At 35.6% G+C, this 24801-nt stretch overlaps 1 long non-coding RNA gene across 1 annotated transcript in view; it reads left to right on the top strand.

Moving 5' to 3' along the window:
- The first annotated feature begins 731 nt into the window (after positions 1-731).
- Positions 732-24801, top strand: part of LOC138146679 (uncharacterized) — a 37717-nt gene continuing 13647 nt past the window's right edge. The window contains exons 1-4 of the long non-coding RNA XR_011164562.1: positions 732-1006; positions 2961-3061; positions 4669-4906; positions 15730-15949. This is a non-coding gene — a long non-coding RNA (uncharacterized lncRNA). The remainder of the gene's footprint in view (positions 1007-2960; positions 3062-4668; positions 4907-15729; positions 15950-24801) is intronic.

The following is a 24801-nucleotide window of genomic DNA, read 5'->3' as shown; positions in this document are numbered from 1 at the left end:
TAGGTTTACAAATGTGGTTACTTGCAGGGATTGTAATGTTTGATTATTCTGAGTCTTAAAGAGTGACATATTTTCTTGAAATTACTTCTGACCTTATAGTTTTGTGGGGTTTGTTGTGATTTTTTTCCTTTGGTTCATTCGTAGATTCATGTTCTTAGTGCTTGAAAGTTCCTTAGATATCACCTAGTCCAATCTGATTATTTTACATGTGAGGAAATTAAGCCTCACAAAGGACTGACCATTATCCAATGTTACACAACAGATCAGTTATAATCTGGACTACAAATCAACCTGGTTTCTTGATTCTCAGTTCAGGATACTTTCTTTTAAACCAAACATCATTATGTTAACCCTGATTAACAGTAAAAGGACCCAGCACCTAACTTTCAGTCTAAATTTTCTTACCCACAACACCTGGCATGTACCTCCAAACTACATTTATACTAAAAGGAAGTGGCAGGGTATATTTAAATCTTCATAAGTGGTGACACATTATTCATCTGGGCAATGAGTTGATAGTGGTTCATTCTTTAACTGAAAGTAGTTGCCAAGTTTTTGCATCATATTATTTCCAAATTTCTGTTTTTAGGTACTGAGAGGCTGCTTGGAATTTTCCATTTTATTCATTGATTCAGCACTTTTATTTCTAGACAAGAATTCTCATGGACTTAACTCATGTCCCATGGGAGAAAGGCTTTTGTATTCTTCTTTTGTTCCATGACCTCATTCTACTCTGTGGAAGACATAGGAATTTGTCTTTATCAAGCTGCATTTATTAAACATCAGCAACATGTGATCTAGGTCTGGGCAATGTACCTAAAAGCCTTAGACTTATAAGGCTGTGAAGCTGCATTGATTGAGAAGAATTGGAAAAGTTTGCCCCAACCAGATACCTCCATAGGAACCAGGTCAACATGAGCTGCTCCTTAAAGTGAAAGGATTTCACTCAGCTGTGTCTAACTGGTTGCTTGGAAGTTGGAAAAGAGACAAGTATAGGAGAATGAAAGTAAGTAAAGAACGTTAATCCAGCTGTTTCAAAATCTGGGAATAGAGATAGAAAAGGGTTTGACAGGACATATCAAATGGGCTCTAGATACAGACTCAGTCCTTTGAATCTGTTAACTGGATTCAGTCCAGTTTCTGTATAGATGAGATAGGAATGTGTCCTGCTTTTTTTCTTAATTTAAAACATAGTTTCAAAAGTTCAAGGGAGAAAAATATTCCACTGACTAATAGCCTTCTATTCATGTTTTAGTGAAATTTTATTAGAAATATTCTCATCAATAGTTGAAAATTTATTAGATTTTTTAAGCAACAACTGAAAAAAAGTAAATTTTTTTAGTTGGGTCAATGAAAACAAGTCTAGGAAGTAAAATATGAATAAGACAAATGACTGATGGTGACAGAGTGCTTTAATGTTTTCAGAAATTAAGTATATAAAAGTGCCTGTTAAGCCTTGTTTTTACAGTTATCCTTATTTTGTATACATGGGATTAAACTAATATGATGAGTGATTTATCAGTGGTAACTATGGTAGAAAAAGTCTGGAATAAGGAGTTAAACCCAGGTCTTCCAGAAAATAAGTCCCTCTCTTATTTATTATACAATAGTTTGTCTCTTAATGCCAGTTCTATGGAATGTGGAATGAAACCCTAATTTATTTAGGGACAGAGTAAATATGTTTGGAGCAGAAATTAACCTAAATTATATCTCATGGTTTACTTCTAGGGACATTCCCAGGGTAATAACATGTAGACAATAAATGGATACCTGCTTAATATTAGTCAAAATTAAAATAGGATCCCATTAATGTAGGTACCTATCTAGTGATGCAGATTCCTTCAAATCCTTCCATATCTTCACATCAAGTCGATTCTTGTCTAATTCCTTCCACAAATTCTCTGCATCTACTCACAACCATTTTCTAGATCTCTTGGCATCCAGTGACTACCAATGAAGCACCCAGGATATGCACTAATATCTCTGCATTCTTAAAAAGATATCAGAAATATTTATTGAGCAGCTCCTGAATGAAAAACACAATGTGGGAGGATCTATCAACATTTTCACTGGCTGTTCCTTAAACCTGGAATGCTCTCCTTCCTTGTCTCATGACCTCTAACTTCCCTGGCTTCCTTTGGATCCCAACCAAAATTCCACCTTCTATAGGAAGCTTGTTCTAATCCCTCTTAATTCTACTACCTTCCCTTTTTGGATTATTTTCTATTTACCCTGTATATAACTTGTTTATACACATTTGTTTGCATTACATCTTCCCCATTACCATGAGATCTTTGAGAACAGAGAAAATTTTTCCCCTTCACTCTTTTATAACACCAGTGCTTAGTACAGTGCCTGGAAAATAGCATAGGTGCTTTATCCATGTTTATTGGCTGACTGATGGATAATATATCATTGGGGTAGTGTCAAAGAATATTAGAGTTCAAAGATTCTTTAGTTTAATCCTCTTATTTAATAGATGAGAAAAATAAGATCTGGGAATGCTACCACTTCTTAAGAAATTAGAGAACTAGAGATAGAACTTATGTGTTCTTTCTCCTAGTGCAATAGTTTTTCAGCTAAATAAGACCTGACCTGGGAATCATTTTAGTCTTCCATAGAAAGCCAGAAATGGAAGTCTTGTAATTAGATATTGAACATGAGATTTAGGAATGACTAAGCTAAAGTAACCCAGGAACAAATTACATTGACTATTATGCCCTCTTTATACAGGTATCATTCTTCACTGACCTGTGAAAGTAAGGATGTTTAGGTCTGTATTGTCCATGGATTTACCCAATCTTTCACTTAATTTGGAAGCAATAGCACAACTAATCAATCCATATACAAGTTTATTTTCACAACTCCTTTAATGTGATTTCAATATAAGTATAGAATCACAGAATTTCAGAGCTGGAAGAAAACATAGAGAAAGCTAAACTAGCTCCTTTATTTTACAGTTGAGAAAACTGAGGCCAGGAGAGGCAGTGTGTCTTTTCCAAGGATTCACAATTCATTATCCAGAAAGCTGAAAGTGGATCCCAAATTCAGGCACTGCAAGGTCAGTACATTTTTCAGTACATTGCCTTTGAAATAGCTGCAATAATTTCAACAGATAAAAAATAATCCCTCTCTCTCTTCCCCACCCCCCGTAATCAAACACACACACAAAAACACATTCATGTGTGTATTATATATACATATATAGAACATGTATGTATTATATATACTTATATAACATGTATATATTATATATTAGATAATATATATTAAGTATATATACACACACACATATATATATATTTACAGCTCACAATGATTTATTCACAAATAAGAATATTGAAATTACTTTCCATGCAGCTAGGTGGCACAGTGAATAGAGCACCAGCCCTAGAGTCAGGAGGACCTGAGTTCAAATCCGGCCTCAGACATTTAACACAAAAACTAGCCATGTGACTTTGGGCAAGTCACTTAACACCAATTGCCCTCCAAAAAGCAAAATAAAATAAAATAAAATAAAAAATAAATTACTTTCCTCCTCTTCTCAAACTCTAGAAAGTTACACACACACACACACACACACACACACACACACACACCCAAAGGAGAGTACTTACAATAACCAAGGATTTGTTTTCTACAGGATAGATTAAAAGCACAGTGTCAATTGAATGTGAAATAGATTTCTTTTCCTAAAATAATTTATCTCTCTAATACTACAAATATGTCCATCTATTCATCAATGTCAACTGAGGGCCAGATCATTGACTGGTCAGTTAACACACATGTATTGGATCAAAGAAAGTTAGTAAATGCTAATCAATCATTCTTTCCAAGATTACCTGTGGGACTTAGGGAGAAGACATCCAATAGCAATAGAGGCAGTCAGTGGTAAATGCTCTTAATTCCCTGTTGTTATATAGCTAGCAAAGGAGCCACAAGAATATATGTAAATGTGTCACCTCATTTACTCTTCCCTCTAGGAGATTTTGGAGGAGAAGGTTTTAAAACTGGTTTAAAAATTAAAAGAAAAATCCAGCACTTTCTGCTATGCAAATAAGAGACCTGCTTTGGCCACTGTCAATGCATGTTTTTTTTTTTTCTTCAAGAGTGCTAGGGATCAAAGAAGGTTTATAGAAACAAAATAGATGAATATATAATGTGATATTTAGATTGTCTAGTCATATTGACTATATAACTTTATATGTCACCTAGTATTTTAATCGAATTTCAATAAACATAGATCAAGCATCAGTTGCAAGTAGAACATTGTATTAAGCATTGGGGGAGGTAAGAAGGTTAGAGAAACATAGTCTCTGTACTTCTTAAATTTATAGTATTGTGAGTGTTAATGGAGTAGGTGCATAAGTCACAAATATAGATAGGTAATAAATAATTGCATGTGAATTTGAAATAATTTATTTTTAAATGGTAGGTCATAATGATAGTATTTTGAAGTACTTGACAAAGGTATCACATCAGGATTTAGCAATAAGAACACTGGATGTGGTACCTAGAACACTGTGAGACTCCCCAAATTATAAACTTTTTCATCTTCCTTATTTCCCATTTTCTAGTGACTATTTTAGTTCAATTTTGTATACATTCATGAGAAGCATCTTTGAATGTACCAGCTTTGATTTTCATTACCTTATTGATTTTATATAGGTCATACGTCTGGGTAAGAAGCTACTGCGAGCAAGAAGAGACCTTAGTAATTACTTGGCCTAAACCTCTGATTATACAAAGAAAGAATTTGACATCCATATAAGTGAAGTGATTTGATACAAGTTCCACAGATATGAATAACACAATTCAGATTCAAACCATATTTCCTGATGACAGACCAAGAGCTATTTCCATCATGTCATGTTTACTGCCTCTCCTAAGCATATAAAGTAAATGGGTAAGTTGTCTTTCTTTTTTGTTAAGACAAAGTGATTTTATTCCATTCATTCCTTTCTTACAATAATGTCACAGAGGTTAATAAAGCTAATATTATAAAAAAGTTTTTAGTATCTAGGAAGAAATAGGCGAGAGATTGCCCTGTAACCTGCATTTCACTGGCAGGATATGGAAACATGTTCAGAAATATTGTGATTTAAAGGAATAACTGCAATCTTCTAAGGAAATAATTTCATTCAGTTTAGCAATGTTATTTTGCCTTTTAGGAATGTTAAATTTGAACTTAAGACTTTTGATATATGTGTGTGTATGTGAAAATTATTTTTATGAAGGATAGCACTGAGTTCTTTAATAAGAAAACCAAAATTTCTTTGCCTGTATCTAATCAGAATGGAAATATGTATACATCTTTGGTTTATGGCTGTCTTGTTTCCATTCTAAAGCCATACATATAAATTAGAATTGTCTTTTAAATTGTTTCACTTGGCTGTGTAGAAAGTCTAACTTTAGCTCTATGAAAGAGAATGTGCTGTGATGGAAAAAGCCTGGGAATTGAAGTCAGAAAACAGTCATTGAGTCCAAGTCCTTCCATTTGCTAACTATAACTTTGTACCAAGTCACCTTCTCAGAGGCCTGGTTTCTACTCTAAAATGAAAACAATATTACTGAATGGAAGTGAGAGAGAATACTAATAGTTAAAGGATTTTTTTTTAACAACACTGTAGCAGCAAGCACCCAAGCACCCCCAAGATGGCTGCCAGCATAGGTTCCTAGATCTGCTTTTCTAAAGGAAAGCAACTGAAAATGGGTTAACAATATTGCTTTAGTCAAACATATGAACCTAGTTCAGGGGAAAAAGGTCAGCACCCCAAATTTCAGATAACACAAACAAGTGTAATGGAAATGCAAATTTAAAGATCTTCTCTGCCCCTAGGCTAAAGTGTACCTGGAGCCTGGGGTGGGAGGCTTGTTTTTCAGTAGATACTTCTTGATTGGCCAATGAGTCAATAAGGTTGTTACATTCTCTGAGCCAGGAGAAGGCTATATAAGCCCTGATGTGTAGCTTTGTTTTGGGGGCTCACTTTGAGAAGTGTTCTGTGATTTGATCTGGATTCTGGGAAGCCGTTGTCCAGAGCCCCCCTGGCTTTGAAAAACCCAGATGTTGAAACCCAGATGTTGACTGGGTATGGATGTAATGGTTGGACAGTTTGGAAATCTGTCTACTTGATCTGTTTCTGTCTTGATAATTCTGCCTGTATTCTGAAGTTCGGGGTGCTGACCTCTTTCCCCTGAACAAGGTAAACGATAGATGCCTGACGGATTAAAGTAAGCTTGTTAACCCATTTTGAGTTGCTTTCCTTTATCAAAGCAGATCTAAGAACCTGTGTGAGCAGCCACCCTGGGGACACCAGGGTGCTTGTTGCTAGAACAAGTTACAAGCAGAAGTTACAAGCAGACAGGTTTCTAACTGTCTGATCCTTACTTCCATACCTAGTCACAGTGACCAGAGAGGGAAGCACAAACATCTAGGGTTTGAAAGCCTGGGGGCTCAATGGCTGCTCAGAGTCTCATCTGGTCAAATCACAAAACTCTTCTCAAAGTGAGCCCCAAAGTAAAACCTCACATCAGAGTATAAATAGCATACTCTGAGATCACAGAATGTCACAGTCCTCTTGACCCACTGCCCAATCAAAAAGTAAAAACAAGCCTCCTACCACAGGCTCCATATGACCACATTCAGCCTACTAGGGGGGAGTATATTTTCAAATCAAAGAAGGTTCTCAGAATCACTTAAGCCTATCAAAGGGTCTAGGGGCAGGGAAGATCTTAAATTTCCATTCCTATACCAAACACCAATCACAGGGTGGGTAGGTGGTGTAGTGAAAAGAGCACTGGCCTTGAAGTCAGGAGGACCTGATTTCAAATTCAGCCTCAGACACTTAACACACTTACTAGCCTTGTGACTTTGGGCAAGTCCTCCAATAAGCAAAAAAAAAAATAAACAGTACCAATCATTTCAATGGTTTGGAGGAATGCCTTCTACCAATGCAGATCTTCAACTCCTTTATAATTTATAATTTTAGCAAGCTCACTGGGGAAAAATAACTTGAAATCTTTTAACCAACAGTCATATAGCCAGTATTCAATACATAAACAAAGGACTTCCTGGTTTGGATAGGTTCTAGATTTGAAGGCAGGAAGATGTAAGTTCACATCTGTCTTCAGACATTTTGTAGTTGTGCGACTATAGGCAAGTCACTGAACTTTCTCTAAGTTTTTTTTTTTTTTATGTGAAAAAATGAGTATAACAATAACAACTTCCAGGGATGGTGCAAGAATCAAACAAGTTAGTATTTGGAAAGCAACCTAGTTAAGTACCTGCCACATTGGAGAAGCTTAATAGATACTTTTCTCCTTCCTTTCTACACATTATGGATGTGAGAAACATGCTTGTGGGAATCACAGGACTTCCCAGGTAGGGTCAGAGAGTGAGCCCAGTGCTTCTGCTACTCACTTCTTCCCTGGGTGCCCTTAGAAAGATCCATAAGATATACCCCTTAAAACAGCAAACCCATTCTCACTGAAAGAACTCAGAAACAGAATGTGCAGAGGAATGCCTTTATTATGTTTCCAACAAGGAATTTGGTGTGGTACTCACTAGGTACACACCCACACTGATGCAGAAAAGCAGGAGTGAGGTTACATAGTTCTGTCCTTCCTGGTAGACTTAGAATTAGTCAAATTCCTCCAATTCTTCACTTTATTTCCCTATATTCCCTCTCTATATGTAGACTATATGTAGATTACATAGGCTTGGTAGTGAGGGACCTAATGTGACTTCTTCTAAAGTCCAGAGTTGTGTGCCACACCCGCACCTTTCTAGTTCCCTCTGGCCATTGTCATAGTTCCAGGAAGACCAGGGTTTTAGTAAAATAAGATAAGTAAGCTTCCCCACAGCTACTGATTATTTTCCAGTAGCTTTTGTGGGAGCAAAACAAGATAACATTGTATCCCCTCTTCCATGAATAAACCCAGTTCAAAATATATCAAGTACTCATTACATATAAGATATAATACATAGTGTGGAGAACAACAAGAAATAGAAAATAAAATTTCTAAGTCTCTTAAGATAAATAAAATCTGAAAAGGTAAGCAAAATGGGTGCATGCTTAATGATAACTGAAGTTAATTAAGTGGATGGTAAGGGCTTGCTTGTTTTCAATTGGAATTTTACTTAACCTTTCTTTTTTTTCTTATTCTGCTGAGATATACTGTGAAGAAGGAAAAAGAAGAGCCCAGGGCTCAGAGACAGGAGAGACCAAGTTTCAGATCTGACATGTGACAGTTTTGTGACCAAGCACAAGTCACTTAAAACCCAAATTTCACCAATTATGATGAGTCTTCAACCATTCAAAATGCACAATTTACTTTTTTTTAATGGAAAATCTCTACTCAACAAAATGATAGAACACAGATTTCCTTGATTTAGGAATGCCCACAGGGATATACTCATTTTAAGTGCTACATATTTTTACTGAGTAGGGCACTGATCTCAGCAAATTTATTGCAGATCTCAAAGACAAGTTTAGATTCATATAGATAGAAGGTTTAGTATGCTAAAGAGGTGATACCTTGAAACTCAATTTTCCCAAATCAGGTGTACGTGAAGTTTGAAAAAAGTTGTTGATTTTTTGAAAGAAACTAGTTGTAAATTATTGAGGTGAAGTTTTCTGTAAAGAAAGTATTTTATCAAAGAACAAATAAATCTGCAACATAGTTAGGTGTTAGAATAGTATGATCTATGGATTGGTTCTTAGAACTTGGCTTATATTAAATATATATTTTTACTTACAAATTATCTCAAATCCAAGGGAGTAAATTGGGGAAAAAATGAAGCTGCTTATATGGTTCAAATGTAGAAAAAGAGGGTGAACTATACATTTGAACATATTGCTAGCTGAATTGAAAAATCTGTAATTGGAGATTTTTTTAAAAAGCTGGTGCATTTTCATTTGAGATTGACATCGTTCATGACATAAATGGGAGGAAATGGATGTATCTCAGAAAATACAATTACATTTCAAAACCTGTAAAGAGTGAATACCTTGTTTTGTCCATATTTGTAATTATATTTTACAGGTAATATCTGGTATGGAAACTTTCTCTTCAAGTGCAAATCAGTAGTTGTTATGAAAATTATTTTCATAAAAAAAGGTTTCTAAGAACACAAAGAATTAAATTGAATCATTCATAGTTACACAAAAAATATGTGTCAAGAATAGGACCTGAAACTGAATCTTTTCATTGGGAGGGGGAACTTCCTCTCTACTACACCAAAATATAAATGAATATCTGTTATAAAACTCCATCATACCTCCTAATTCCTAATATAATGCCTTATAATCCAAGAAAAAATATTGAAGTGTACATGGCTATTGTGGGGGAAGGGAGAGGAATAGAGAGACAGTTGCAATGGATGTCCTCAAAACCAAAAACACCTATCTGATATGAAAACTTAGTGAATTTGAATCGTAGTTGAACAAAATAGGTAATTGACCAGTCCTTCAATGTCTTGTTTCACTGTCCCTGTTCTGTTCCCTCTATGATCATCCCTAACTACTTCCTCCCCTCTTCCCACTGATAAGCTATGTTACTTCCTACACCTATAGATTCCTTTAAACCAAGCAGAACTCAAAATTATAAATGACTCCGGCCTCTAGGCAGAAGCAGCAAGTTAATCCCTTTAGGAGTTTTCATTTTTGATGAGTTCCTGAGGGGACATAACATAGATGAGTTGATAGATAGTTTGACCTAACATAAAGGGGTTCTCTGAAGAGAAACTCTCTTGTCTTCAAGATTGACCCCTCTTGATTAAGCCTCTTTTGTCTTCAACATGAATTAATAATCAATTTCATTTGTTAGCCCTGAAATGATTAGTTCAATTCAAAAAACATTTATTAATTGCTTCTTCTAATGTTCTTTCAATATTTTCTAATTGCATTAGGGAGAAAGACTCAATTAGCTACAAATATGTCCTTGACACCTCTTTGAAAACTTGCATTGCTAGATTGTTTTCAAATTGTCAATTTCAGTTTAGCAGAGGAGCCATCCACCTAGGCTCAGAAACACACTTTGGAAGCTGCAGCTTCAGTAGCATCACTACCCAATGAACTAAGGAGGAATTGGCTGAAATGGAGGCAGTTAGACCAGGTTAGATATACAGAGGTGTGAAGTTCCTGATCACAAATATATTCATACAGTGTCTTTCTTGTTATTTTCTGCCACATATGTTTCAAAGGTAATCTTTGGCACACTTCCTCATAGTAGTGGCTGTTTAAATGAATTATTACCTGAGCTATCCTTTCCATCTCCAACCCTGTTCCTGGGCTGGGGACATACTAGAAGCAAATTCTTGGTGTCTTAAGATCTCTCATCTAAGAGGATCCAAATATTCTGTTCTCTCTCTGTTTCTTCCCCACAGGGTAATGTGAAGGAGTCACACACTCAAATGAATTTGTCAACTACTTATTTAATTGTTATTATTATTATATTAGTAACTGGATTTGAACCTATGTTTCTAATGAGTGTTGAAAATCACTGCTTAAGGCTCTGAATCATTCATATCATACTTACAAACTTGATGAATTTGAAGAAATTCCTTGACCTCTCTAAGTTTCCTCATCTGCAAATTTAGGATGTAAAACTACATAATTTCAAAGATACTTTCTAGATCTCCTTTTTTCACACTTCATTTTGTTACTTATAAACTATTTTTTTCTGAGGATTAAGTATCATCACAGAAATCCTCAACAATAAACAAAGAATATCCTCTCAATTAATATTGAAAATTCAGAAATGCTATTATTCAGTAAATCTTTAGACTGTGTGTATGTATGTGTATGTAAATATACATACATATACACATATAAATACACACATGTATATATATATGTATGTATAAGATGAGGTAACAGTATATGATCTACAAAGTACATATATATTTGGGAGGCTTTAGAAAGAAGCAATAGATGCTGGGCAGCAATAGATGAATAGACGATTTTGGTACAGAAATCACAATCTGAAATTATGACTTGAGTGAAGATGTCACAGTTGAGACTTGAGTACTATAGAATTGCTATGTTATTCATCTCTCATTCTGTCCTTTCAGTGCAATTGAAGTGATCTTGGCTGACCTTGATTTCTACCCAAAAAATCTATCTGAAGCAGCCTGGAAGTGCCTCTATGTATAGATTTAGGAACAGTAGCAATGGAATTTTTTTTCTCATATGTCACATAACTGTCCCTTATATCAATTTTGCAAGGCAATATAGCAGGCATTTCAACTTGGACGTGTTTTCAAGGATTCTGCCTCCTTTTGAGGAACAATTTTGCTCAGTTCTATTGATTCAGCTAGTCTCTGGGGATGGAGAGAAAGGGATGCTACATAAAAGCACCACTAGCAAAAGAAATAACTTCTAACAGAAAAATTGTATAAGATTAGATTTACCACTTTGGCTAAATTGACTAGCCAATTTCTTTGACTGACTTATTTCACTTAACCTGTCTGAGTGACTTAGCTTATTATTTTGACATCTCTGTGCAGAACTTCTATTTGTATTTTTACAATTTTCCCCCATACTTAGTATCACAGAATGAACGTCTCTTTTCAAAGGTTCCATTGTTGTGCCTTCAGAAGATATTTTTTTCATACCAAATGAAAGACTCAAGTTTGTTACTCCTGGTTTAAAGAGACACCTTTGCTAAAAGTAAGATTTCATACAGGAAAATAACACAACTAAAGGGATATCCATATGTGTATGTTTATATACACAAATTTATACATGTATACATATATAGGTGTGCATACATACAAATATATGACCCAACTCTTTTCTTGCCACATGCCTTAATAGAGTCCCCTTCAGGTTTATGGGTCTGTAGCAACCTTTTTTGTAAATGGAAAAAAAATTACCCCTCCCCACATTCTCTGTTCATAAGACTTATTGAAGTGGAATTTAATCTACTTGTTATTAAGCACTATGGTCAACACTGTCTTAAACAGATTTTCCTACCTCTTCCCAATTTTTCTGGTGGTGGTGGCATGATCTAATGCTACTCCATTTCATCCCCCTCCCACTCCTGTGATAAAGGATATCACTCTTGTGATGAAGGATAATCTCAACCCACTTTCTTCTAGAAGAGTCAGAAGAACTTTTTCAGTTTCCTACAGCTTCTTCATTCACTTGTATTGCAAACAACACCAGATTGAGAGAGAGACTTGGGTTCAAAGCCTATCTCAGCCTGTCCCTTAGATAAATTACAAAAGTTTTCTACTTCTCATTTTCCTTATCCTTAAAATGAAGCTGGGGTGAGATGGATGACCTATGAGGTTCCTATCAGCTCTAAGACAATTATATTATTTAGAGTGGGTTTCCTTTATTCAAGGGTACAGAAGGCCCTGCAGAGCAAGGATGGGGACCGGGCAGGAAACTTCTTCCTCATCTAGTTTTGACTGTGGCCACATGACACAGGACCCAGCTGCCAATTCCATTGTTATATTTTATCCCTCATCATTCCACCTGAGTTACTACAAATTCTCAGAGATCTCCCATTTGTTTCGTTAATACTATGTATACTTCTTATAGTTTTAACAAATTGTTTGGAAGGATATTATATTGAAGAACTTTGCCAAACATTTTTTAATGCAATCTCAAGAGGAGAGGAAATATACTGAATAACTCATACAATTATAACTTGTGAAGTAGAAAATTTCTTGCTTGGGATATAAAGAAATTATAATTGGGAGAATGAGTTTGGTACAATGAAGTATCTTTTGCCCTTAAGTGTGGAAAAGCCAAACAGTTATTGTTTAAAAACTATAAAAGCTGACAATTGGCAAGAATGGCTCATATTAATTTGATTTCATTGATGCCTACATATTATGTAAGCATGGAGAGTCATAAATAGCCAAAAAGTTCACCAAAGGCTTTTCCACTGAAGGCCAAAATATAGAGGTTACTGGCAACACTTTGACTTCTTTGGCAGGGAGATCAGAGAGCCTATTTCTTGTTAGCAAAATTACCTACAAATTAATCTACCAAAGTGTACACTTTCTTATCAGAGCAGCTAGACTTTGGGTAGGTCTCTTGAGTTCTGTGCCTCCGTGAAATTCCCAGTTTTCTAAGGACCAGAGTGGTTCCTCAAAATCCCTTCACCTTCCACAATTAATTTGTGCTAAAATGATTGTGTGATTTTTATGATGCTTTCCCCAAAGATATTTTATGATGATTAATCCAATTGCCAGAATTGCTAGTTAACATCTTTGCAAGTAGCAGAAGTCCATCACCTGGGTAGTCATTTGACTAACCTGAGTGAAACTAACTCTTTGAATATAGCCTAGTGAAAAATCTCTTTGACAGTCACATCTCTGGAGAGAGCAACAATGAGGGATGATGATTTACCACCCAGAAGCATATGGATCATTTATGTATCCGAACCATTCATAAGTATAATCAAACTAGCACTTACATGTTTTTTTTTAATATTGATAACCCCCCCCCCCAAAGTAACCAGGTATAGGAGAAAAAACTCAAAGTAAATTGATCTAAAGTTTAAGAAGGAAAACTCCAGATGATTTGTATTAAAAAAAATAAATCTATATAGGATTCATGAGAGCAATCCTCATAAATACCCTTTTAAATTGCTGCTAATCTATGCTGCTATGACTGCTGCTATGTTGTGGTTTCCTAGTCAAAGTTGTAACTGATTTGTAGGTATTGTTACCTAGAGGCAGTAGAGTTTAGTGGAAAGAATATTGGCTTTAGGACGAGAATACTTTGGTTAAAGAAATGGTTCTTGCAGTCACAACCTGTGCTACTTTGTTTGTTATTTCACCTCCAGAGGCCTTTGATTCCACATCTGGAAAATGAGGGGGTTGGAGTAGATCATCTCTGTTGTTCATTTAAGTTATAATTCTAACTTCTTATAAGTATACTTGGTTTCTCTCACTTCTGTATTTAATTTTTCAAGTGCATGCAAGTTTTTAACCTCTTTTTGCTGAATATTATTTAGAGGATCATCATAGCTTTGGAGCTAGACTGAATTTAGAGGCCATTGAGTCCAGTTCTTTCCTTTTCTAGATAAAAAGATAACACTGAGGTCAAAATGCCTAAAATGACTTACCTAAAGTCACCTAGTAAATATGCATTACTACTAATAATATTAACTTGCATTATTTTTACCTAAAAATCTGTTTCTTAGCATGATTACTATCTGTCTACAGGATATGTAACCTTTTCCACAGTTCCCTTAATTTATATAACTACATCCTTTAACTATCCTTTTGCTTGATATATTTGAGGAATAGTAAAAGGGCATATTTGAAAATGATAAGGGGGCTTCTAGAGTGAATAGAGCACCAGCCTTGGAGTCAGGAGGACCTCAGTTCAAATCCAGCCTCACACACAACACAAAAACTAGCTGTGTGACCTTTGGCAAGTCACTTAACCCTATTTGCCTTGCCTCCCCCCTCCTTCAAAAAGTAAAGAAAAAAAAAGAAAATTATCAGAACAGAAATGATCCTATCTATCATTTTACTAAGCATTTTTTTTTAACAAATTGGTATTAATTCAGATTGTAAATTCTAGGTATTTTGTTTCTGCCTAATTCCAGTCTAGCAATGGCCAGGAGTCATTTCTGTTCCAGTGGACTACATGCCAGGAATTGATATCATGAGCTGAGCTACTAAATGACAACAATGTGCATCAAAGAAAAAAAATCCATAATAATTAGGAGCCTTGCTAGGGGGCTGTCACTCAAATGTAGCCTTTCAAAACAAGGATGAAACAGTATACGGACCATATGAGGGAGGTTATCTTTTGATGTTGCCCTATGTTGAACCTTAAAATAGGAACTAAACAAACAACAATAATAAAAAAAAGATGTTTCAGGTAATTTAGTGAATACCTGAATTAATAAAATGGCAATTATTAAAACACTCTAATTATTTAACTTCTGAAAAGAAAAGAGGCATGGACCTAGCACAAATATTCACATTTTGTGAATTTAAATCTATAAATGTTAACCTTGGAGATGGATGATAATTTAAAAACAAACACTATCCAGTGAAAGGAAAATATTATAGATGTAACTTAAAATATGTAATTAAAACACTATCCAGTGAAAGGAAAATATTATAGATGTAACTTAAAATCTGTAATTAATACTTTTTACTTACATAAGCTGAATGAATATAAAATTCTGCATTGAGCATCCTCCTGCAAAAATGTATATCTAGTTCTTAGTTCCCAGATGAAATAAAAAGCCCAAGAGAAAGTTGTAGATCAGAAATAAGAAAAAGTTAATAAAAGGAACTAGGAGACTTGTTTAGTAGCTCTGCAATCCTGTATTGGTACTGAATAATGGCATGAGCCTTGTTAGGTTGTAAAAAATGTATGTTGGTAGTTAGAGCTAATATAGAGAGTTACATTTTAAAATTTTATGTTGCTATTAAATTCTTCTTCAGTTATCTGATGAAAACTTGCAATTTTACATAAAATGTAAAGTATGCCATGAATTGCAAGATGATGGGAAATGAACATTTTATAAAATATACTTGCCAGTTATTCACTAATATTAATTTGGAATTTTTAAAGTCATAGCATGTTAAATGACAGCATTTTAACATGAGTGCATGTGAATTGAAATAAACTATTTTGAGAGGTACAGAGATATGTGGCAGATAATAGTTTGATAAGTGCTAATAGTTAAAAGTCATAAAATAGTGGATTTCTTTGTTTTGTTTGTTTGTTTGTTTTATTCTAGGAGGATTCTAATAAAGTAGAGGCTTTCTAAAAGTGAAGGCAATTGCCTGAAGGGCAACATGGGAACTTCTGTTTACCTCTGTAACAGTGAGTTTCACAACATTTTGAAGTCAAAGTTTCTGGCACATTCCTAAGCAGTATCATACAGTAGGAAGGATGGATCTGGTAGAAGGCATTGAATGAGAAAGAGACAGAAGAGATATTTTCTTAGGATGAAGATGGTAAGTACCAACTGTTTGGATCAACTAAACAAATGCCAGATGGTCATACCACTGCTTCTACCTACCGTGTTTCCCCGATAATAAGACACTGTCTTATTATTTTTTTTGGAAAGAAAAACACCAGAGGGCTTATTTTCAGGGGAGGGCTTATGTTGTCCTGCCTCAGCTCTCCGCCGTGGCACTGCTCTCAATGGCGCCAGCAAGCAAATCACTGGGGAAGAACAGGATGACGCGCTCACTGCTGCAGCTCTGATTGGATGCAGCTTGGAGTGCGGCGTGTGTTTCACCCGGGGGGAGGGGGACGGTGCATACAGAGGGTACCGTAATGTAGCGTGTAGCACAGGGGATCACCTTCACTACAGTAGCAATCTCAATAGGGCTTATTTTCGGGGGAGGGCTTATTTTAGAGGAATCTTACACAGTAAGGGGAGGGCTTATTTTCAGGATAGGTCTTATGATCGGGGAAACACGGTAGTTGTTCAGGGGAGCAATATAATGGGAAATTAGCTCACTTAATCTTGGAATCAAACTGGCCTATGTGTTTGGCAGTAAGGATGGATGGAATGTGTGTAAGCAAGAGACTGATTGAACTTGGGAAATGAAGTGACTTTTAGGACTTCTGGTGGTCAAAATCACAGAATTTGACGTCAGAAAGGAATTCAATGATCATCTTATCAAATTCATATATAAATGGAAATTGCACTGTAACATATCTGACAAGTGACTATCAAGCCTATGCTTAAAGGCCTTCAAGGAGAGAGAACCTATTACCTCTCTAGGCAGCCCACTCCAATTTTGCACAGTTCCAATAGTCAAAAAGGTTTTTGGTTTGGTTTTGGTTTTGACTTAGTTTGTATGTTGCCACTGAGCCTGAACTTGCCTCTTTACAATTTCCTGACTCTTTTTCACAGTTTCACTGTAACAAGTAAAAGTATAAATTCATATCTGGTTAAGTTTTCATTTTAAGACTGGGTTGCTCCAAAACCTTTACAGAGCATGTAGCAGTGTTTTAGAGTTCAGATTTTTTCCTTTCTTCCCACCTTGCCTATCCCCACTGAGAAGATAAGCAATTCAATATAGGTTGTACATGTGTAGTTACCCAAATCATTTCCATAGTTATATTGTGAAAGACTAATTATATTTCCCTCCATCTTATCCGCCCCATTTATTCTATTTTCTCTTTGACCCTATCCCTCTTCAAAAATGTTAACTTCTAACTACCTTCTCCCCGAATCTGCCCTCCCTTCTATCATCACCCCCTTTGTCCCCTACCCTGCTCTTTTCCTGTAGTATAAGATACCCAATTGAGTGTGTATGTTATTTCCTCCTTAAGCCAAACTCAATGAAACTAATTCCTTTTCACCTTCCTGCTCTTCCCCTCCATTGTAACATTTTTCTCTTGCCTCTTTTATATGAGATAATTTATCTTAATCTATCTCTCCCTTTCTCATTCTCCCAATAAATTCTTCACTCACCTCTTAATTTTACTTTTTAGATATCATCCCTTCCTATTCAACTCATCCTGTACCCTCAGGCTATATATACATGAACATACATATGCTCACACACATATATATTTATATACACATACATCCTCCTATACATATATATGTATGTATGTATACATATATTCCCTTCAGCTATTGTCATACAGAGAAAAGTCTCATGAGTTAAAATGATCATTTTTCCATATAGGAATGTAAATTGTTCAACTTTAATAAATTCCTTATGATTTCTTTTCCCTGTTTACCTTATCATGCTTTTCTTGCTTCTTGTATTTGAAAGTCAAATTTTCTGTTCAGCTCTCTTTTTTTCATCAATAATGCTTGAAAATCCTCTATTTCATTGAATGATCATATTTTCCCCTGTAGCTTTATACTCAGTTTTGCTGGGTAGGTGATTATTGCTTTTAGTCCTAGCTCCTTTGACCTCCAGAATTTCATATTCCTATCCCTCCAATCCCTCAATGTAGGAGCTGCTAGGTCTTGTGTTATCCTGAATGTATTTCCACAATAATCAAATTGTTTCTTCCTGACTGCTTGTAGTATTTTCTCCTTTACCTGGGAACTCTGGAATTTGGCTATAATTATCCTAGGAATTTTCTTTTTGGGATCTTTTCATAAAGCAATCAGGGAATTCTTTCAATTCCTATTTTTCACTCTGGTTCTTGAATATCAGGGCAATTTTGCTTGATAATTTCTTGAAAGATGGTGTCTAAGCTCTTTTTAAAATCATGGCTTTCTGGTAGTCCAACAATTTTTAAATTCTCTCTCCTTTATCTCTTTTCCAGGTCAGTGGTTTTTCCAAATCGATATTTCACATTGCCTTCTATTCTTTTGCTTGTTTGGATCTGTTTTATAGTATATTTATTCCTCTTAAAGTCATTAGCTTCCATTTGCTCCAATCTAATTTTGAAGGAGTTATTCTCTTTAGTGAGTTTTTGAAATTCCTTTTTTCCATCGGGAAAATTCAGCTTTTTGAGGAATTCTTCTCCTCATTGGCTTTTTGGGCCTCTTTTGCCATTTGAGTTAGTCTGTTTATTAAGGTATTATTTTCTTCAGTCAGGCTATTGACACACTTTTCTTGATTTTTCTTCCATAATTATTATTTCTCTTCCCAATTTTTCCTCCACCTCTCTTACTTGGTTTTCAAAATCCTTCTTGAACTCTTCCATAGCCTATAACCAGTTCATATTTTTCTTGGGAGATTTTGATGAAGGAGTTCTGACTTCCTTGTCTTCCTCCTATTTCATGCTTTGATCCTTTTTGTGCCCAAAAAAGTAATCTATGGTAGGATTACGTTTCCTCTGCTTGCTCATGTTGCCAATCAGTTACTTGACTTTTGAACTCTTTGCCAGGGTAGAACTCTGCTTTCAGAACAGAGAGGGCTTTGTCCCAAATTGCTTAGGTTTTCACAGCTGCCAGAGCTATTAGGAGGATGCCATCTCTAAAGCCCCCACAAGCTCTGGCTCACTGGCCACACACCCCAGAACCACTGCCTAAGATCGCAATCCAGATCCAAGCAGGTTAAAGCAAAAACAATTACCCTCTGAATGGTTGCTTGGTCCCCTTATGATCTGCTGGCCAGGAGCTCCTGAGGCAGCCACGTGGTGGAGCTGTATAGCTACTGGGCCTCTGTTACTTCTCGCCCCAGGGGCAGGGACCAGATTGCACTCTCCCACGCCCCCCTGTTCCAACAGAGTTCTACACTGACCTTTTACTTTGTCCTTGGCATTTGTGAGTTGAGAAGTATGGAAACCACCACAGTTGCTGGTGGTTCACTGTCCTGAAGTCTGCTCTGGCCTGGCTCCTGGGGGACTGCACTTAGTTCCCAGCACGCTGTGATAAACCATTCCTGTCGGACTACCATGCTGTCTTCAGCAGGAGATTAGTTTTTCTCTGTCACTTTATGGGTTCTGTAGCTTTAAAATTTGTTTAGAATCATTTTTTACAGGTATTGGAAGTCGTTGGAGCTGGAGCCCATGCCAAGTTTGTGCTTCTATTCTGCCATCTTGGCTCCACCCCCCATGTAGCAGTATTATAGTAAGTGATAATTACTACCATGGCTACGTCTAACATAAAATTTCTTTATTGAATTGTATTATCAGAGTCTTGAAATGCAGTTCATAGAAATAGGTGCCCATTGCAAGCATCTAACACATAATAAATATTTCTTTTCTTTTCTTTCTTTTTTTTTGAGACAGGACTGTATTCCAGTTTTATTTATGGTGTCTTTTATATGTGCTATAATATAGTACAGTGGTGAAAGTAAAAAAGTCAGAAAGACTTAGCATCACACAAATAGATTTGGAGGCAGGTCTTCATGACTCCCCTCATCCCCCCCCCCCCCAAAAAAAAAACCATACAATCAAATATACCACACTGCTTAATATATTGTGGTTATTGTGAAAGAAAATTGTGATAATAATCTACCTTGAGAAATATAAATGATATTTAGTCATAATGTAAATTGGCTAAGTGGTAAGGCATCTGCACTCAAAATCCCACTAGAAAAACAGGAATTGAGTTGGGGGGAAAATGATCAAATTAAATCTCTTAAATTTGTTGATGAGGAAACAAATTTTGAATGTGGTCAAGTGTTTTGCTGAGAGTCACATAGCTAGTAAATGTTTTAGGCTGTTTTTGAATTCGTGTCTTCCTGACTCAATGTCCAGCACTCTATCTACTATAGCACCCTGCTGCCTAAACCTTCCTTAAGCTTATTTACTAAATCATAGAAGGTTTGAGATACACCAATGAGGGGTAGATCCATGAGGAACTGGAAATAAAATGTAAACTTACAAGATTTTATAACTTGGAAGGGACTTTTGAGGATCTTCTAGTCTAACTCCTTTCTTTGACAAGAAAGGAAACTAAACTCCAGAAAGGAAAAAAAAAATGGCCTGCCTACTCAATTTGTAAAATCAGTTACTGACAAAGGAGGGAGTAGAACTCAGACCTCCTGACTCTCAGGGTATCATCCCTTCTTACTATTCCACACTGTTAAGCAAAATTTGTTTGTAAGAAGAAAATTACTTCTAAAATATCTAGGAAGGAAAAAAATATCATCTAGCTAAGATTTTTTTTTAACTGTGCCTTCTGGGAGAATAGGAGGAATCAATCAGAGCAAGTATTTCTTTCAATAATTTAAATGATATATCCCATATTTATGCCTTAGGTACATATATTTGTTGTGTTCTTTTTTCCAATATTCCCTTGTATACTAAAAACTGCTTTATGAATATAGACATGGGTTATTAGAAAGGTCTTAAAGAAAGGGACAAAATATTTAATGGAAAGAGCAGTTTTCCACCATCACAAATGCCCTCTACAATGTTCCAACTCTTATGAAAGAAATACTTTACTTTTCTGATAATATACCTTCTGCTCTAGGTCAGCTAATTTGTGGGGATCCTTTGAATACTTTCAGTGAATTCCTGCTTCTTTACATTTCATCAAGTGTCTTCCTCACTATAAAACTAATCCCTGTTCTCCATCCCTTTCCTCTTCCCTATACATACTGCCTACCTAAAAATTACTGAACTTTCAAAACAACCTAAGTCCTACTTTCTTCATGAAACCTTCCCTGACAGAGCTAGCCCAGACAAAAATTCATGCTTTTTTGTCAACCTAGAGTGAATTACATCTGGACCATTCCATTTAGCATTTAATGGTGTATTATACAATTATCTGATTATTTCAGCTGTACATCCTAATCTGTCTTCACAAACGTACAATTTTATGATAGAAAAGTGCCTTGAATATTAAGAAATTGGGGGAATGAAGATGAGAGTTTCTAATTGGTTTATACTTGTTGAGGAAAAGAGTACCAACTATTGAGTTGGATATCATTAAATATAAACAGATCAAGGTGGTTTTTCAATCATCATGTAATTTTTTTTTTTTGCTTTTTGTAGGAAGGAAGGCAGGACAATTAGTGTTAAGTGACTTGTACAATGTCACATAGCTAGTAAGTGTTAAGTGTCTGAGGCTGGATTTGAACTAACGTCCTCCTGACTGCAGGGCCAATTCTTTATTCATGGCACCCCAAATATCATATAATTTGTTACTGTTAAAGTACTGTGGAAATCACAAGAAATATATAACTTGAAAGGTATAAAATCATAGAGAACTCCAAATTAATGAAGTCACTTCATAACTCTATCATGCTCTCTAGCTTACATACATTAAATGTTTGCCTAAAATTCAGTCAAATTGGAATGTTTCTTATCAGTATATGACCATCCCCCCCAAAATGAGCTTCTTATGTAATATGTTCTTTACAAATCCTATTGGTTTATAAAATCATCACTGCCCTTCCATTTCATCATTATTTTACATCATTATTTTGAAATGAATTTTAGCTCTTCATCAATAACAGAAGACAAGAATATGCACTCATTTTAAAAATTTACTTTTACTTTTGGTCATGTGACTTTAAAGATGAAAGAAAACCCTTCTGCCCTGTTCCCCTTGAGAAGTCAATTTTATTTATTTATTTTTATTTTAGACAATTGTATTTTTATTATATACATGAAGTCATATAAAATCTATCTCCATATTAGTCATATTGCAAAAGAAAACACAATAAAATAAGTCTTCCCAAATTTTTCTGAAACCATCCTCTGCATCTTTGTTCAGCCATTCCTCAATTAATGGGCATCCCATATATTTCTAATTATTTTCCATCACAACAAAGCAAAGCAATACAAAGCAAAACAAACTCATACTATTAATATTTGCCCACAAATAGGCCTTTTTTCCATTTAAAAAAATCGTTCTGTGAAATAGACCTATTGGTGGTGCTGCTTGTTAAAAGGGCATGCACACTTTTATAGACCTCTGGCCATGTTCCAAGTTGTTCTCCATAAAGGATGCACTAGTTCACATCTCCACCATGGTGAATTAGTTTCCCAATTTTTCCACATCCCATTCATCTTTTTTCATTTTTCTATTTTGACATCTTTGCTTTTTTCTTTTTGGAGGGGCAAAGGCAGGGCAATTGGGGTTAAGGGACTTGCCCAAGGTCACAGGCTAGTGAGTGTTGTGTGTCTGAGGTCAGATTTGAACTCAGGTCATCCTGACTCCAGGGCTGGTTTTCTATTAACTGCCCCACTTATCCTCCTTGCATTTTTGTAATCCTATCCATTCTGTTAGGTGTGAGGTAGTATCTAAGAGATATTTTAATTTGCATTTCTCTAATCAGTACTGATTTAGAAATTTTTTGTGTGGCTGTTTATAGATTTCTTCTTATAAAAAATACCTGTTCATATCATTTAGCCATTTATTAACTGGGGAATGAGTATTGAAAACTGTGGAAATACATTTTTATAAATTTGGCTCACCTCCCTATATATTTGTGGTCTTTATCAGAGAAATTTACTGTAATCCCCACCCTCCTCATTTTCCTGCTCTCCTTCTAATTTCCTGCATTAAATTTTTTTGGGCAAAAGTTTTTCAATTTTATGCAATCAAAGCTATCTATTCTTATTTCTCTAATCTAATGCATTCTGCTATCTGCTTCTGTTTTGGATAAGTTTATCCCATTCATATTCACAATTATTGTTCCAAACAATACATTCCCATCCATTCTATTTTTTTTTATTGATCATTTTCCCTTTTTCTACAATATATCCTCTATAGTCTGTCTTGCTCGTAACCACTGCCTTCTTTTATCTGTCCTTCCTTTTATCATTCTTCTTTTCTCTTATCCCCTTCCCCATCTGCTTCCCTGTTGGGAAAGAGAGATTTTTATTACCAATTGAATACACCAACATTTACACACACACTCAAACATGTACAAATATACATATGTATGGATATTTCCTTTTTACATTTTTTTTTCATCACAATTTAACTCATTCCTTTACTTTACGTTTTTTTTTTTTTTTTTGCTTTTTGGAGGGGAGAAGGTAGGGCAATTGGAGTTAAGTAATTTGCCCAATGTCACACAGATAGTTTTTGTGTTAACTGTCTGAGACCAGATTTGAACTCAGGTCCTCCTGACTCCAGGGCCAGTGCTCCATTCACTGTGCCATCTAGCCACCCCTCTGTATCCTCTTTCTATTTAGAATTCTACTAAGTTCTTTAAAAATAATAAAGGTCTCAGAAGGTACAGGAATGATCTTCTGTTTCTTAAATTTCAGTGTTTCCCCTTGAAGAATTATATCTACTTGGGATGTGTAGGTTACTCTTATTTGTAATGTAATCTCCTTTGCCTTATAAAAGATCATACTTGAAGCTCTCTATTTTTTTTTTAACATGGCAGGTGTTATATCTTGTGTGGTCCCCATATTTGAATGGTTTCTTTCTGGATGCTTGAAATATTTTCTCTTCAAACTGGGAGCTCTGGAATTGGGGTATAATAATTCTGGGAGTTTTCATTTTGGGATCTGTTTCAAGAAGTAATTGGTGGGGACAGCTAGGTAGCACAGTGGATAGAATATGAGAGTTGGAGTCAAGATGACCTGAGTTCAAATAAAGTTTCAGACTGACTGTGTGACTCTGGGAAAGTCACTTGAACCCATTTGACTTAAAAAAAGGAAGTGATTGGTAGATTCTTTCAATCTCTATTTTACTGTCTGGGTCTAAGATACGAAGGGCAAACTTCTTTTTTAATTTCTTGAAAGATGATATTAGGGCTTTTTTATCACAATTTCCAGGTAGTTCAATAATTTTTTAAATTTATTTTGTTTTCGGCACCCATTTCCACAAGATTTTGAGCTTAAAATTTCACCCCATTTCCCCCGCCCCCCACCCCAAGATAGAAAGCATACTGAATTCCCCGTCCCCCAGTCTGCTTTCTCTTGTATCCTACCCCATTCCTCCTCTAACTTTCTAGTAGGTCATGATGTATTTCTATACCCTGGTGTCTCTATATCTTATATTCCAGTTGCGTGTAAAAAAAAAACAAAAACAAAAACAAACTTTTTTAACACTTGTTTTTAAAACTTTCATTTCCAGATTTTTTTCTTTTCTTCCCTCCTTACCCAATGCAACTGGGAAGATACACAAATCAATATAGGTTGTACATGTGTAGTTATGTAAAATGTTTCCATAGTAGTTGTGTTGTGAAAGACTAATTATATTTCCCTCCAACCTATCTGTCCCCCACTTTTTCTATTTTCTACTTTGATCCTGACACTTTTCAAAATGTGTTCTTCTAACTACGCTCTCCTCCAATCTGCCCTCCCTTCTCTCATCCCCCTTTACCCCTAATATCTTGTAGGGTAAGATACCTAAATAAATGTATACGTTATTAGCTCCTTAAGCCAAATTCAATTAGAGCAAGTTTGACCCATTCCCTTTCACCGTTCTGCTCTTTCCCTCCATTGTAACACTTTTCTCTTCCCT

Source organism: Petaurus breviceps, unplaced genomic scaffold, assembly GCF_028583685.1.
Source record: "Petaurus breviceps papuanus isolate PSGF00001 unplaced genomic scaffold, PetGlider_PUasm1.0 140, whole genome shotgun sequence".
NCBI lineage: Eukaryota > Metazoa > Chordata > Mammalia > Diprotodontia > Petauridae > Petaurus > Petaurus breviceps.
This window is presented reverse-complemented; position numbering and strand designations above follow the sequence as displayed.